General features: G+C 40.7%; 3 non-coding genes across 3 annotated transcripts; all 3 read left to right on the top strand.

Annotated features, from left to right (window-relative positions):
* Positions 1–2,049: 2,049 nt before the first annotated feature.
* On the top strand, positions 2,050–2,121 carry trnae-uuc (transfer RNA glutamic acid (anticodon UUC)). Its single transcript has one exon. It is a non-coding gene; the product is annotated as a tRNA-Glu (tRNA).
* Positions 2,122–2,761: 640 nt separating this feature from the next.
* Positions 2,762–2,833, top strand: trnae-uuc (transfer RNA glutamic acid (anticodon UUC)). Its single transcript has one exon. It is a non-coding gene; the product is annotated as a tRNA-Glu (tRNA).
* A 795-nt stretch (positions 2,834–3,628) lies between these two features.
* On the top strand, positions 3,629–3,700 carry trnae-uuc (transfer RNA glutamic acid (anticodon UUC)). Its single transcript has one exon. It is a non-coding gene; the product is annotated as a tRNA-Glu (tRNA).
* The last annotated feature ends 13,393 nt before the right edge of the window (positions 3,701–17,093 follow it).

Raw genomic sequence — 17,093 nt, 5'->3', positions numbered from 1 at the left:
GTAATTCAAAGTTCACAAAGAAACTGATGACTGCAGAAGTTTTAAATAAAGTTGTTGAGCAGCTGTTCCTGTGGGAGTCAATCTTTTTTTTTTTTTTCACCATTTCTCTGTCACATTAAGTGAAGCATGCATGAAATCTAAATACAGAGCCAGCAATTATCAAAGCTGTTGGTGGTCGATTTATTCTTCTTTGATAAAAACCTGTCAGTCAACCTGAGAAGTCCACATTAAAGCTGAAGAGAAAAGAAACACTTCAACTTCCAGTTACTTCTACAAAGCCGCTTTGGGAACAGGAAAAGCCACAGCTCAGGCGCAGCAGCCGAGAAATATAAAAGTATTGATTCTGATAGAGTGGCAAAAAAAGAATAGACACAATCGATGGGACATAAAAACACTCTGAAAGTGTTTGATACTCGAAGATTGCACTCAATTGATTCTCTCCAAACCAAGGCTTTTGTTGTGTGCCGGCTTCTGAGAGTGACGTTTGAGCCTCTGAAAGATTCAAACTGAGCCTTTAAGAACGACTTGAATGGAGTTGGTATTCAGTACAAAGCTTTCCTGTTCACACTCTGCTGCTGTTTGTTCAGGTGAGAAAGACTGGCACAGGAATAAAACCAGAGACAAGGTAAGCAAACTTTCCTGCTGTGTGATTAAATTCTCCTGCTGTCCTTCGTAAAGAGCTGAAATACCTGTTCAGAGTGACGACACATCATTCTTCTCTCTGAGAGACACCTGCGGAGGGACATTGTCCTACCTCACTGTGTGTGTATGCACAGACCAGCCCTCTTTGAAACACTAAAACTCCACTTCTCTGTCAAGCTGACTCAGAGTTGAGTGAGTTATTTGAATATTTTATATATTTTTTATCACACATTTCCCCACGGCCATGAACAGTCCGTCAATGTCAGCAGTCCTCCTCAGAGGATGTTTCTGATCCGTTTTATGATTCTCCCTTTAAAAGTGGAACTGTAAAATTTCCTCCTCACACTTGACAACTCACTGGGACTTGTGTTGGACCTAGTTTTTGAGAAAAACTGGAGATTATATCTGAAACCTGCTACTTTTTTGGGGGCTATTACTTCAGATCAGATCCCAGTGGACTCTAAAGGAAAGAGCCAAGACGCTGCAGACCACTGAGCCGAATTATCACCTGGCAAACTGGGACATCCTGCAAGACGAGGTGCTAGACCTGTCATATCACAGAGAGAATCAACTTTCTGCAAAACCAAATGGAGAAAAAAGACTCACACCAGCAGTTAAGATAGTCAGGGTTATACTTTCCTGCTGTGGCTGACAAAGTCTACCCATCACTACAACACCACATGAGTCTGGTTCCTCCTGAGGTTTCTGCCTGTTAACGAAAGTTTCTTCTTGCCATTGTGACTTTTAAATGTTGAAAAACTCTCAAATCATGTTGGGTTAAAATAAGACAAGACTCCTTATCAAGCTCCAGCCAGCTTCAAATGGACCCTAAATGAAGGATATGTCCCATCAGCCGTGTTTCCACCAAGCAGTCCTGTTTAGATCAGTACAGTTTGGTAAGGGTTGGCGCAGTTAAGCCTGGTCCTGTTTCGTTACCACAGCCAACTTTGCCCCCTTGTGGTAGATGGCGTGTAAGCTTGATGCCGACAATCGCATCAGCAACATACTAGCATGACGCCATAGCAGCGCATTACAGTGCACCCCACTAATAAATCCAACAAAGAAGAAAAACGCGACACAGTGAACAAAGAGCATCGATGAAAGATATCCAGCATTTCGTCCTCTCTGTGATTGGCATGTAGCTCTTTAAAACAAAGTGCAATCAAGCTTTGTTTTAGAGAAGACCAATCAACAGTCTGTTGTGTTGTAGCTCCACCTTCCAAGATCGCGTCAGTTTAGTCTGGCACCCAAACAGAAGGGTCCCAAAAAGTGGGACGACTCGCCTAGGTTATTTGGAGGTCTTTTCTGGGATTGGACAGTGGAAATGCTGTAAAATGCGTGCTGTGCCGAGACGAACCACACTGAACTCTTGGGCCGAAACAAGGCTGAGTTTTATATCTCAATATGTCCCACATGGTCTAGCGGTTAGGATTCCTGGTTTTCACCCAGGCGGCCCGGGTTCAACTCCCGGTGTGGGAACAGTCTTTAAGTATTTGTAGTCCCCTGTCTTAAAACTGCTCCAAAGCCACTTGCCGATTGCTGCGACAGCAACGTTAACTGCTTGACAGCATAGTGGTGTGACAGTGTACCCTACTGATAATGCTGCAATCCATTTACATCAGAAATGGGAATGATTTCCGTCAAAATCGTTCCAGTTGCCAATCTGGAAAAACTTGCCATAAAAGCAACATACCTGTATATAAAAATTGAATAATACTATGAATATGGCTGATTTATTGCAATAAACAATCGTCGGAAATTCCACAGAAACAGAATATACCAGGAGCTAAATTACTGTTTACACCAGAGCAGCCATCTTTGATTGTAAACTCAGGGGTGGTGTGGATCCCTCTGACTTTCCAGCAGGCAAATTCTGGCTACAGGGGGCGTTCATCAATGGACTACAGTGTTTATAGCACTGCCTCCTGGGGGTCGGATCGGTATGCCTGGCACCCCAGCAGCAACAGCAGGGTCCCAAAAAGTGGGATGGCTCGTCTTGGTTATTTGGGGTCTGTCCCAGGATTAGTCAGTGTAAATGCCGTAAAATTGTGTGTCATGCCAAAACCAACCACACTGAACTACTGGGCTGAAACAGGGCTATAATAGACATATCAACATGTCCCACATGGTCTAGCGGTCAGGATTCCTGGTTTTCACCCAGGCGGCCCGGGTTCAACTCCCGGTGTGGGAACAGCCTTTAAGTATTTGTAGTTGCCTGTCTTAAAACAGCTTCAAACCCCAAATCCATTGGTGTCCCATTGGTGCGTCAGCTACACGACAGCTTCTGATACTGCCACTGATAATACTGCATTCCATTTGACCTAAGAAGTCAAGAGTGGGCATGACGCCATCTCCAAGGCCAGCATTTGAGTTGCCAAGAGTGAAAAACTTACTGTAACAGCAGTATTTCTGAAAACATCCAATGATAGGGTATACAGGTGGTGCTTTATTGCGACCATCACTGGTCACTAATTCCAAAAAAAAGAATATAAAAGGAGCTTATTGACTGTCGGAAATTCAAATCTCAGGGGGGCAATCCTGTTGGACATTCCCACTTGGAACTCAGAAATTCCGACTTCCGAGTACAAATGGAACGCAACATAAATCCAACAAAGAAGAAAAACAAGACAGTGAAGTGCAACAAGAGGAGACATTCAGTAGACTGTCTTCTTTGTCACAAAACATAATCAAGCTTTGTTTCGGAAAAGGCTGTGCTACAAAGAGGAAAACACCTGCTGGTGTCAAATGAAAAGTGACGATTCCTTTGACCAATCCATGGTCTGCAGTGTTTCTAGCTCTGCCTTCTGGGGGTCGGATCGGTATGTCTGGCACCCCAACAGCAACAGCAGGGTCCTAAAAAGTCAGGTTATTTTGGGGTCTGTCCCAGGATTAGTCAGTGGAAACGCTGTAAAATTGCGTGCCATGCCAAAATGAACCAAACTGAACTGCTGGGCTGAAATTAGGGTATAATGTCCCCACCAACATGTCCCACATGGTCTAGTGGTCAGGATTCCTGGTTTTCACCCAGGCGGCCCGGGTTCAACTCCCGGTGTGGGAACATTTAGGTATTTGTAGTTGCCTGTCTCAGAACAGCTCCAAACCACAAACCCATTGGTGCGTCAGCTACATGACAACTTGACGGCATAGTGGTGCGACAGTATACCCTGCTGATAATACTGTGTTCCATTTGAACAAAGAAGTGAGGGTGGGAATGACATTGTCTCTGTCAAAAGTTAAAAGCCTTCCAGTTGCCAAGTTGGAAAAACTTGCCATAATAGCAATAATTCTGTTTATAGATATGATTTACAATCCAACAAACACTAGTCAGAAATTCTACAGAAACAGTATAAATCAGGAACTCAATTACTGTTTACACCAGGGTAACCATCTTCGATTGTAAACTCAGGGGTGCTGTGGCTCCCTCTGACTTTCCAGTATGGAAATTCTGACTTCTAAGGGTTGGATCTGGCACCCCAACAGCAGGGTCCCAAAAAGTGGTACGACTCGTCTTGGTTTTTGGGGGTCTGTCCTGGGATTAGTCAGTGGAAACGCTGTAAAATTGTGTGGCATGCCGAAACCAACAGAACTGAACCGCTTGGTTGAAATTGGGGTATAATGTCCTCAGCAACATGTCCCACATGGTCTAGAAGTTAGGATTCCTGGTTTTCACCCAGGCGGCCTGGGTTCAACTCCTGGTGTGGGAGTCCCCCTAAATCTTTGTAGTTCTCTGTCACAGAACATCTCCAAAGCCACAAACCCATTGGTGTGTCAGCTACATGACAGCTCGACAGCATAGTGGTGTGACAGAATATCCTGCTAACAATACTGTTTTCCATTTGAACTAAGAAGTCAATAGTGGGAATGACATCATCTCCAAGTGACAGCTTAGACATAGCGATGCGACAGTACATTTCTCATTCCTGTCATACACTGGTTATAAGATCAATTTTGGTTTTCAGTGGCTTGCTCTTCAGCATGTGACTGCAAGAACCTCGACCTTGAGAGACGAAGACTACCTCAGCCACCCTCTGAAGGATAGCTTTAACTATCAAAAATTGTAAACAGGGATGAAATGAGGCACAAACCAAAAAATAGAATTACAAATTAAAACAGGAAATCGAACAAATCCAAACATATAAAACAAAACATCATAATTTGTTTTTGCTTAAAAGGTACATATCTGATCTGGGTTTTGAGGGAAAATGATGCAAAATTTGGCCCGAAGCCCCAAAATCTGCCAAAACGATACTGCTACACAACTAAGACAATGAAAAATGATAGAAGCTGCATAAAAAAAATCGCTGCTTTAGTGAAACTCCACTGCAGGTCGTATCTTCTGCATTTCCAGCTGAGCGTTTCTTTCAACAGTTTTGCAGAGGAAGTATTTTCTGTCTTCTTAAATATCTGAAGAGGGGGAGGATGTCTGACAGCAGACGTATGCTGACAGCACCTTAGACAAGACGAGTAGATCAAAAAGAGCCGCTTCATATCGGGTGTGATAAAAGAAACGTGTCGGCTTCCTCTCATGCCACAGCTACCATCAGCGTGCTAAATCAAAAGCAGAGCATCTTTAACTCCCTTACACGCTGAGCCGCCGTGGCACACAGTCATTTCTCCGTAGCAACAGGCTGACCCCGTTTCTATGGTTATGATGTCCCTTCTGCATTTCTTCCAGGACAGTGATGGCGAAAGGGAAGAAAAGAGAAAAAAAAAGGACACAACTATGTGGGCGCTGCGCAGCCTACAGCAGGTGGTTCACTTAATCAGAGCAAACAAAAGAAGATGCTGGCAGCTAATGAGTGTGAGTGTGGAGCGACTCAACACATCATGTGGAGCGAAGAGTTAAAGGGTTTAAAGCAAATTCAACAAAGATGATTCAGCTTCACACTGAGTCCTAATAAAACACATAATAAAGGCGTGTGCGCCCCATGTACAGTAGCTGGACTCAAGTAAAGGACGTTCAAGCTTAACATAAAATCTTCTCTCAAAATCTGAACTTTGCTGTTATCAAAAAAGAGTCCCTTGAGATGTAGATGTACAGCCAAGTCTTAGCCTCATTTGTGTAAAACCAAAACAACTCTACTAATGAAACTATGTGACAAACTCAGGAACTCTGACGGCTCTTTAGAGGCCAGTATTTTTCAGCTTTGTCCACCACCAGTTTCAAACCAAAGTGAAGAGCGCTTTTGGAAGAGAAGTGAAATGTTTTCAAGGGTTTTACAAGATCAAACTTGTAAAAAGTGCAAAAGAACTTATTTCAAATATTTAAATAATGAAAAAAGATTTGTAACCTAAACCTCTCCATGGATTGCACAGAAGGGACATCTTTTGACCTTAAATCATCCAAATAAAAACTATAAAAGACACTTTTTACGAATATTTCAAACTTTAACATTTTGCAAGATCACCCTCTACGCTGATGACACCTTGATCTACACTGAATGCTGAATTGTACAAAAGGGACATTTTTCGTTTACAAATCAACATGAGTGGAGACTACATTGAGGAGTTAAAGTTTGGAACAACCTTTGCATAAAGATTTGAGGTATCAACATTTAAAAAATGCATAGCATTAGCATAGAGAAAAAGATCCCTTTAGGCTCAGTATTTTTATTGCAAGTTGAAGTGTCAGAGTGCCTTTTCACTCTGCTCAATAAAAAAATATAATCTTAATTTTTTTCACACTATTTAAATGACTTTAGAGGTATGAGGGAACACCAATGACTGTATGTAGAGTGGATGACCAGCATCTATATATAAATATATATACATTTCTTTCGAGAGTCTAATCTTTTCATGTCTCTCTCTCCTGACATATTTTACAAACCCTGAAAAAATACATAAGGTCGCAACTGTCTATCATCATTTAATGTGACATAAAGCCTCTTTACCTCATATAACTAATGAAAACAAAACTTTTCAGAAAAAAGAGGACTTGAATACAAGGCAGCCAAATAATATCTTCAAATCACCACAACAGTTGGATGTGAGAAACATTTCTACGAGGTGTATTAATTTTTTAAAGTTTGACCACAGCCCATCTGGAATGGACGGGGAGCCGGATTTTTTGACCTATACTGCAGCCAGCCACCAGGGGGAGCAGTTTTTGTGGTGACCTCACTTCAAACTAAGTAAGATGACATCCATATTTTTTAACAGTCTATGGAGAACACTAGGTTTACATTTCTTATTGGAGGATCGTCCTTTTTTTTGTTTGTTTTGTAGTTTTTCTGTCATGATCACTCAATGTTAGTTTTTTACCATTTCTTATAAATTTTCTTACTTTATCTTTCAGGCTTACAAGGAAGAATATGAGCCTTTAAAAAATAAAAAAATAAAAAAAAAATTCACTTTTATGGATCCTCCAGAGAAATTTCCCAGATACTGCTGTTCAGAAAATGATGTAAAAAGATAAAATGATCAAGTTATAAATGCAGAATATGACGATTTCAACATTTCAAATGTGGTCTTTGGACCATTTTTAACTCAATATAAGGTTTAAATGATTTGCAAAAAGTCAAAATCTGTTTTATTTTCAGTATTCTAAACATCCATCAATTTTTTTAGAATATTTCAGGGTGGCAAAACTGAAAGAAAAAAACCCAGAAGTATCAAAAACTTCACACAGGCTGTTACTGCTCCCACATAAACACTGAGCATCACAATAAGTAAACACAACCAACACACACACACACTTTGGAGCTGATTTCCAGAGTTTTCAAACTCAAGTTTTTTAATGTAAGCCTGCAGATTGTTGATTTTCTCTTCCTCAAACAGTGCCAAGTTAAAATGCAGCCCTCAGGTACGTCTGCCTCAACGCTTTCAGCTCTGAAAACCTCCTGAAAGACAGCTTGAAAGGCAGCGGTGTCAGTCTGTGCAGGAGTTTGGGGTTTTAAGCCCTCTGAGCTGAATGAATAAAGCTGATAAGTGATGTGTGTGGTGATTTTATTTCCAACTTGTTCCTCTACTTCTCCTCCCTCTTCTTCCTCTTCCTCTGCTTGGTCGTTTCTTCTTCTTTTCCCTCGGAGCTGTGGCTGCCTGCCGTTGCTATGCGACAATCAGAGTAACGAGAATCATTATTGAATAAGTCATTAACTTAAGGCAATAGTTCGAGAGAGGCATTTCAGACCTGAAGACATGATCTTACTCCTAATTTACAGAGTACGGAGAACAAAGTGTGCGGGACTGTGCGATGGAGGGAGAGATTTTCTCCTCTCTGCCACTCAGCGTGATGAGTGGGTATGACAGCTGATGATAAGTGGAGCCAGACGCTGATGTAAAACGCCGCCATGGAGCTTTTCTCCCTCCTGGTCCCTGGAGTCCAGAGCCACACCCTGGCTCTTGACCCCGAGTGACCTCTGCAGCAATCCAATTCTATTTCCTGCTGCCAGCTGCCCTGAATGATTACTCTGACTGACTCCATTCATGGAAGACGAGGGAGGAAGTGGAGTGTGTGTGCATGTGTGTAAGCTAAGGGAGTGTGTGAGAGTGTGTCCGTCTGTCAGGGTGCTTCTTCCGTCTGAGAGAATTCACAGTGTGTTCATGCTCGGGAGTGTGCCCATGTGTCGTTCTTTATTACAGGTTTGATTTTATGTCGAGGAGAGTCCCCTGGCAAAACAAACACAGGCACCAATTAAAGCTGCCGCAGAGTCTGAGCCCCTTTACATCACTGATAATGCTCCTGGAGAAGAAACATGCTGCTTTAACCCTTCTCCTCCAGCTTTTTTTCACAGCTGGAGCTCAGCCTGAACACACTTTTATCTGCCACAGTAGAGGAACCACGCTGGTGTAATCGCACGAGGGTGTCTGTGTTTGTGCGTTAACTCGGCTTTTATGACTGGTTGGTTTGGACAGGCAGAGGCGGGTTTGTCAATCAAAACTTATTGAACAAAGAACACAAACCTGACAACATCTGAAGGACTGTCATCTTACGTTACCAGGAAAACAACACTTATAACCAGGGGCGTGTTCAGGCTTTTTGATAAGGAAGGGCAGATATAGGGCACCGATTGTAAAGTTGCACACAATGCAAATAACAACATTTCTCCACATTTAGCTCTAAAACATCACTTTTTCTGCAGATTTAGAGAAATATTTGCGAAATATATTTGTCAAATATTATATACGAATGTTCTATCTAAATGTTGCAAATTTCATTTAGATATTCTAGATATTTAGCTAAGTCTAAATATTTATCAAAGGTTTCAAGGATCTTTTGCAAGGATTTCAATATATTTACTAAGATTTCTAAATATTTTATCAAGATTTCTAAATCTTGAGGCAAAATTTCTAAATATTTAGCTAACATGCAAATTCACACTTCTGCATACCAGAAGTACCAAAATAAAAGTTCGAGGAAGTGATCCAGCCAAGCGGATTTTGAGACAGTTAAACAAAGTCGGCTAAATCAGCTGTTTGAAAATAAACATACCTAGTGCTGTGATGGCGCTGTCGGCCGACATAGAAGAAGAAGAGCTTAACATTCTCAAAACCGCTTCCTTAAACTTTTATTTTGAGTCTACCCGCTAGCGGAATTGTGAATTTGCATGTTAGCTAAATATTTAGAAATCGTAGCTGAATATTTCGAAATCTAGACTTTATTTTTAAAAATCTTAGCAAATATCATGAAATCTTTGCAAATGATTTTATAAACCTTGATTAGATATTTAGAAATCTTTGCAAATTTTTAAAAAGATTTATAAATCTTGATTAAATGTTTAGAAACCTTATCAAATATTGATAAATCTTTGCAAATAATTAATATATCTCTGATAAATATTTAGTCTTAGCTAAATATTAAAAATGAAATTAAAGTTTAGAAATGTAGCTAAATATTTAGAATCAGGACATTCATTTATAACATTTATGAATAACATTCATCATTTAGATAAAACATTTAACACTCAAATATATATTTGATGAATGTTTTTCATAAATATTTCTCTAAATCTTCAGAAAAAGTGATGTTTTAGAGCTAAATGTGGAAAAAAACAGATGACCAAAATAGTGTCTATTTCACGTCAGATTTCTCAGCTGAGATGTACTTTGACTAGGGATGGGTACCTTTTACATTTGAAACGATACGGTACCTATGCCCAGTACTTGGCAATCGGTACACAGTACTTTTGACTGAATTTGGTCGATACCAATAAAAGTACTTACACTTTGACAACATCAATATATCAAAAAGTAAAGAAATGTGTGTTTGGTAAATTTTTTCTTTGCTTTAACAATACTTCTTGGTAATAAATGTGTTTTCTAATGCGTTTTAAATGATGCCAAATTGAGCAGCAGAGCGGAGTATGTGGGTTGCGCCCATTTAAACTTTGCCAGATCTTCTCTGCCAATGCCAAACAGCATATTCTGCTGTTGCTTTGTCTCTTGTTTTGAGTTTCTGGTGCCACCAGGTCGTAACAGTCAGAGTCTTGGAAATAACATCGTAGAATCTACCAGCATTCTGCATCCAGAGGTTTTGGTCACAGAGGCTATCTAAATCCTGATGGCCAAATGGGGTCCCTTGTTCACGCTCTGCTTGTGAAAGACGCCTGGTGCTCCCAGCCCAGCGCGGCTCTAAATCTCTATCTCAACCTTTCTCTCAATTTATCACAATGACACCAGTTAAAGGCTCATTCAAAAGTAATGGGTAAGATACATGTTGTCAGACCTGGCAACCCAACTTGGCAGCAACAAGCATATGCAAATCACCATTACCTGGTGGTACATGGTAAACACTCATTTTGTAACAATTGTTGTTCAGATTTCTGCGTGAAACACAGGTAAAAATGGTGTTGGGAGGCATGTTAAGTGTTTGAAGCCAGACAAAATTGTTGAGTCATGTCCGGTGGGGGTGGAGGAAATCTCCCGCTTTGTCAAAGTCTTATGTCTGCAGGGCTCGTGTGATAGGGCAACTTCTGGTGTTCTGTATGCTATGACATTATTTAGAGAGTGTTGAGCAGCATATCTCTAACTGGAGAAACAAGGCTTGTCATTATTAGAAGCAACTGCAACAAGTGACAATCCCATATCCATACAGTCTGGGACCAAACTCTATCTTCTTTGTTGACAACACTCACCCCACAGAGCAGGGTTTCTCAGAAACTACCTCCAGAATTTAGGAGTGGAGAGGATGGGCCTACCGTCCTGACCTCAACCCCACTGAACCCCACTCGTGGGATCAGCTTAAGTGAGCTGTGTTTGCCAGAGTCACCAACACAACCATGTTGGCTGACTTGCTTCAGATGCCAGTTGGCGGAAGGGACGCCATCCCAACAGTGTGTGAGCAGGCTGGTGAGCAGCATGAGGGGGAGGAGCCAGGCGGTTGTGGCTCTGTATGGTTCTTCCACAGACTACTGAGGCGTCTGTTGGACAGATAAATTGTTAAACTGCCAACACGTCTTGTTTCTTCAGACTTCAATCATCCAATCCACTAAACAACACCCAAGAAGAGTCAAACAGCAGAATCAGCTGTTTGGCACTGGCAGAAAAGATTTGGCAGATTTTTCATGGGCGCAACCCACATGCTCAGCTCTGCTGCTCGTCCTGTAAATACGGTGGCCAGTAGGTGTCAGACAATTTGCAAAAGCCACAACATGGAACACAAATGCAAGAGTAACAACACAATCAAAGTACAGCTACAACGGAAGAGGTAAGCTTTAAGGCTGTATTGTGCTTCCACATGAACGTGATGCAAAGAAAAGATATGTGTGAAATCAGCTTGAGAGAATGCGCTTTTATACTTTTTGACACTCTGTGCGGCTCTGTTCCCAAACTGCAGGGGGCGATGTACAGCAAATGCATGACTACTGCGGTACTAAACTAGAATAGAATGAGTTGTTTACACTGTTTACTACTTTATTTTTTTCCCCAGTTCATCTTTTCTGCCAAGTTTGGCCACAACCGTCGTCCTTGCCTCCAGGCAGAAGAGCGTCTTGTGTGAAAATGATGTCATTAATCCGCACAAAGCTGCGCAGACCTCGCTGATGTGTCAAGCATGAAACAAGTATGAGTGATTTTCTAACAGACAGTTATCTCAACGGTCACAGAAAAGTTGGAAAAGCAAGCGAAACATTGTTTTCTTTTTTTCTCCAGCTATGTTAAAAACAGCTTCACAGGTCAATTGTGGTACTTCCATTTCTATGATATTAACTGGTAATGCGTCATCTTATATCTAGTTTAATGAATCAGTCATGCCAAAATGTTAACACTGTCGCTATATTTATCATTACTGAAATGAAAAAAGAAAGAAATGTTTTGCTTATTTTCGCAACTTTCCTGAGTCCGTTGAGATAACTGCCACTGGAAAACTGCTCCAGCTATTGTCCTCTGTTGTGGCTTTTGCAAATCATCTGACACCTTCTAGCAACTGTAATTAAATGCATGGTCTTAAATATGGCATTATTTAAAAGAAAAATAAACAGGCTTTTAAATGGTATAAGATAGGGATGTCCCGATCAGCATTTTTTTGCCTCCTATCCTGATCCTGATTATTTAATATTGAGTATCCCCGGTTTTTGAGTTTGAGGATAAACTTTGCTGGAGAGGCGAGAAAGTGAAGCAGCTCAGTTTTAAAGCTTGTTAAGTCCATTTAAGTTAGTCCAGCTAGTTTTGAAGTTAAAACCCTCTGGATCCCAAACCCATTAGGTGGACAAAATACCGCTTATTATTTTAAATTTTCATTTATAAGTCATTTGTCCAATCTAAAAACTGAAAACACTGGAGTAATCGTCAGATTGTCAAGTTTCCGAGGTTACATGAATGCATCACATATGAAGCTGGAAACATGTCTTAACAACACACCTGATTCAAATGATCAGCTCGTCATCAAGCTCTGCTCGAGCTGATAACGAGTCATTCATTTGAATCAGGTGTGCTGGAGAAGGGTAACGTCCAAAACATGCAGGGCCCCAGGACCGGAATTGAGGAACACTGTCTTAACAAGACGCAGAGACTTTCACCAAATTTCTTTCAATTTCATATCTTCTCAGAACATTTTCAGAAAATGACCGGTTTGCTTGCTAATTTCTTTCTTGGTTTTACTGACGTGTTGGCGTTCAGCAGCAGTTTTGGCTTTATGATGGCTAACATGAATGACTGGGTGAGAGGATCCGCTAGAATTCCCGATCACCGATACTTAGAAAATGCTAAAATCAGCCTGGTCCGATCCTAGGTATTGGGATCAAGACATCCTATCTACCTACCTATTACAAATGTCCCCACTCTTTGTGGTAAGTTTGGTCAGACTAAATGGATATGTAGGAACAATAAATGGACCTTTGCTGGTGAAAAAAAAGCAAACACAGCTAATTTATTTTTTAAAAAACATTTTATTTCCACAACTCCGGAGCAAATGTCCTACTTTGATGTTTACAGCACTGTTGCAAACAAACCTCTTTGTCACTAACACTGCAGCAGTAAATGTCAAGTGAATCTCTCCGGTCTGAATCATTTTAAATTAATGTCACTGGGGAGGAATATATTCAGGATCCGAGCTGGTTCCCCTGCAGACACGAGTCTCAGAGAGCCCGGGCGCATTGCAGGTTGAGTTTTGATTTAAGAGTCTGACTTTCATGTTTCCCATACTGTGAAACTCACTTTCCTGCTTTTACTATGCCATGCCACCCTCTGCAATCCCACATAGTTAATGCAGCATGCTCACAGCTGTTCTCTGATGTCTGCAAGAAAAAAAAAGTCGATCAGGGAAAACGCACGAAGCCACCGACCGAACAGATGAGTCAGAAGTTACAAAAGGAGAAAGGAGCCATTAGAGAGGGTGTTTTCCTTCCATACAAACAGAGGGAGACACCTGTGAACCATGACATTAATGAGGATTAGAAATGAAGTGAATATTTCATTAAGAGATCAGCTGATTGCAGGTTTTAATCACATTAATGAGGTGAAAGAGAGTGAAGGTTATGAGGAGGAGAAAGTAATCCCGCTGGCTGTAAGCACTTCCAATTAAAGAGGGCTGCGTTCAGGAAAAACATGGTGTTTCATTCACAGCGTCTTGTGTCAGAGCGGCAGGCCAGCAGTCAGTGAATGAATGGTCACATGTCACACTCCAACACTGCAGCTGGAGAGCTTTGATTTGTGAAAAGTGGTTGTTTCCGGCTTGATTGAGGCTGTTGTTAAAATGTTTTTCTCACTCATTGCACAGGCCTCCCACGAGCAATTAAGTAACACCAATTACCAAGAGAGCGTCCCTCCAGGGGTTTGTTGATTCTCCCTGTCTCGCTTTGTGTGCATTTAAACATCTGCACTCAACCTCCCCCCCAAGTGTATTTGGGATAAACGGAGCATCCGATGTCGGTGCTCAACCACGAAACCTAATTACACCTCCTGCGGTATTACTATTTCAGTAAATGCAGGCAAACACAAGCAAGTCACCATGGTATATCTTCAGAGATTTGTGTGATTGTTGTTTTTTTGCTAAAGCAGAGCTGCGCTGCTTTGTTGGCTGCGCGTCAGTGAAGTGCTGTGTTCTGACAAGGTGGAAAAATGAAAGCAGCAACAATGACTTCCAGCTACAGCGTGAAGGAACGCAGGCCTTCAACGCACAAGTCTTCAGCAGCATGTAAACATGGCTCCACTGAAATGGCAGCATCATTAGGAGCAGTGATGCAGCGGTAAACAAAAAGCCCTGTCAGAGACTATAATAAGGAAAACCAGCTCCCAACTAAATATACATTTCTGGAAAGCACATTGTGTGTTAACCCTCTGCTTTAAACAGGCTCCCCCAGTGGGTCCAGAGTCTCACTAACTACAGGAAATCAGACAGGGCAGTCTGCAGCTAGAGAAACAGGGGATGGATGTTTATGGTGCAGCTTTAACGCTAAAGTTTAAAGTAGAGGAACTGTCTTGCCTGCAAATCCAAGGGCTTAGATTTGAAGGAGTAGAACATCAGAAAAAGTTTCAGCGTTTTATTTCAAAGAAAAACTGCACAGAACATGAAACCCTTTAAAGTGTTCCCTTAGTTTGTCAAATTAAGAGGATGTTCAGCTTAGATGTCTGCTCCCAGAACCATGAGAATACAGATTATCTCCCCTTTGAACTTAATGTAGCAGGTTAAATATTAATACAACACTAAAGTGCCCGTGTGAATGTCAAAAACAAAAAATTGTGGCTGCTGCTTTTGTTGCTGTTGTCCAAACTGACTGTAAAGAGATACACTTCAGTGAATTTTAAAGTTAAACTGGGGCTCTTGGATGAAGCTTTAATCTGTTGGTATATTTCCAGGAGTGATCCTGAGCCCATTTGGTGAGTTCCACTACAGAGTCATATCTGATATCTTATCAAGTATGTTTTTTAGACTGAATATGAGCCACATTCACCTGACCAGTCCAGAAAATGTCTTATTTCAAGTTATTTAAAGACAAAAATGAGGTCGGAATTGCTTGTAACGAGTAAAAAAAATCGGTAACACGTTACTTTCAAGGTCTGCAAATTCCATCACACTTCGGTAATAACAAGTTGTTTCCTATTTCCTTGAAATTAGCACATAAGTTCTTTAAAATACTGTCCAAATTTATTGTCACAGCTCCCTCTTCTTTGTCCGTTTCTTGTAATTTTTTTGTCTCTTTTTCGTAATCTTTGTATTTGGAGTGGATCATTACTTTATATGGCTCATTTATTGGTCATGGACACCAAACTTTTTGTGGCTTCAGTGATATTTTTACTGTTTTTTCTCCTGTGTTTGTCTGGAGATCCTACATGTGACCATGGCCACATTGTTTACATGTGATCTCAGCTGTTAGCAGCCTGTAGCATGACAATGCTAACTGGTGCAAGGCCTGATGTTTCCCACAAGGTGAGGAGAAGGAGGTGAGGAGGACGTGCTGGTTCTCAGGTGTGAGCTAAGAAGTGACGACATGGACCTGTCCTTCCATTCATCGTTATTGGGAATGTAAGATCTATCTCCAATAAGATGGACAAGCTAGCCATGCTAACCCAGCAACGGGGAATACCAGAGGGCAGAGTAGCATCATGCTATTCACAGACATGGCTAACTTGTTACAAGCAATTCAGACCTCATTTTGTCTTTAAATAACTTGAAACAAGACATTTTTCTGGACAGATCAGTTGAATGTGGCTCATGTTAAGTCTAAAAAGACATTTTTACTTGAAATAAGACAAAAACACTTGATAAGATTTGAGTTTTTTAGCAGTGCAGGGATCACTATAATCTAAAGATGTCTCTAGATTGTGAAATTCTTGACTTTGTTTCTGATATCATACACCCAAATTCTTATTCCTGTACTTTTCTGAAACTGCTGAACAACTTGCTCATACACTTCCTCACAGACTTCCCGTCTTGACCTCTGAGAGACTCAGCCTCTCTGGGATGCCCTTTGTCTGCCCAGCAATCTGGCCAACCTGTTGCACATTTACTGAATTAGTCAGAAGAGGCTCCTTCAGCTGTTTTTCATTTTTTTCTAACAATGAGTTACTGGTATCAAATTTGAAATGAGAAAATATTTTTCATTAAAAACGATAACATTTTTTTTGTTCCTGCATTTAGTATGATGTCTTTGAACTGTTTTAAATCATTATTTAGAGTTCAATTTTTTTGGAGGCAAACATTTTATGCAACTTTTTTAGGAACTTGGATTGTTGGAAGTTTTTGGAAGTTTTTTAAAAATACAACCTCCAAAAAATTAAAGATGATAAACAACAACATATGTGTCACCTTCACAACTGGTGGCAGGACAGGAACGTAAGAAGATTTATCCTCTGGAAACCATGACTCAGTGTGTAAAACCAACCAACCAAGCAATGTTTTGTTCAATGTTCACTCAGTAAAAATATCTCCAAAGTCATTTTGATTCAACCTCTTGGTACCGCAAATATCTTGATTGAATTTCACTTCAAGCCACATTTACAAGTCTCCAATCATAACAAGTCACCATGAATGTCTTAGCATGATATGATGCCGTTCCATCCAGAGCATGAAAAATATCATCTTTGACCAGTTTTTTACAATTCAAGGTTCAAGCAACACCACCAAAATACCTGACCCACCTCCATGATGTGATCAGATGGAAAGTAAGTGCCGTCAGGTTGGCTTTAGCAGCCAGTTCTTGGCTTAGTGGTTGCCAACAGTGGCAGCTACCATAAACCAATATGAAGTGCGACAAAGAAGGAAATGCATGGAACTGAGTTTAAAAAAAATGTTGAATTAGAGGCCAGATTCAGATTAAGTCATGGCAATAAATTACTTTCACATAATAAAAATTGCTGTTCTGGTATTTTTCAAACCAGGGTCTAGGGTTGGACTTCTTCTACGACAACTCTTGGGATCCAAATTTTTAGAATAACTTCAGAACAAGAAAAATTAAAAATCTTGAAAATTTTCTTAAATGACAATTTTCTAAGAGAATGGTAATTAAGCCTACCTATCACCATCATCATCATCTTAAAGGTTGCCTAGAGCCCTGACATCACCGTCCAACAATTTT

The sequence above is a fragment of the Halichoeres trimaculatus genome, unplaced genomic scaffold (genome assembly GCF_033239565.1).
Source record: "Halichoeres trimaculatus isolate MK-OKI-2021-1 unplaced genomic scaffold, fHalTri1.1 fHalTri1_scaffold_14, whole genome shotgun sequence".
Classification (NCBI taxonomy): Eukaryota; Metazoa; Chordata; class Actinopteri; order Labriformes; family Labridae; genus Halichoeres; species Halichoeres trimaculatus.
The sequence above is the reverse complement of the archived record's forward strand: the minus strand, read 5'-3'. Positions and strand labels throughout refer to the sequence as shown.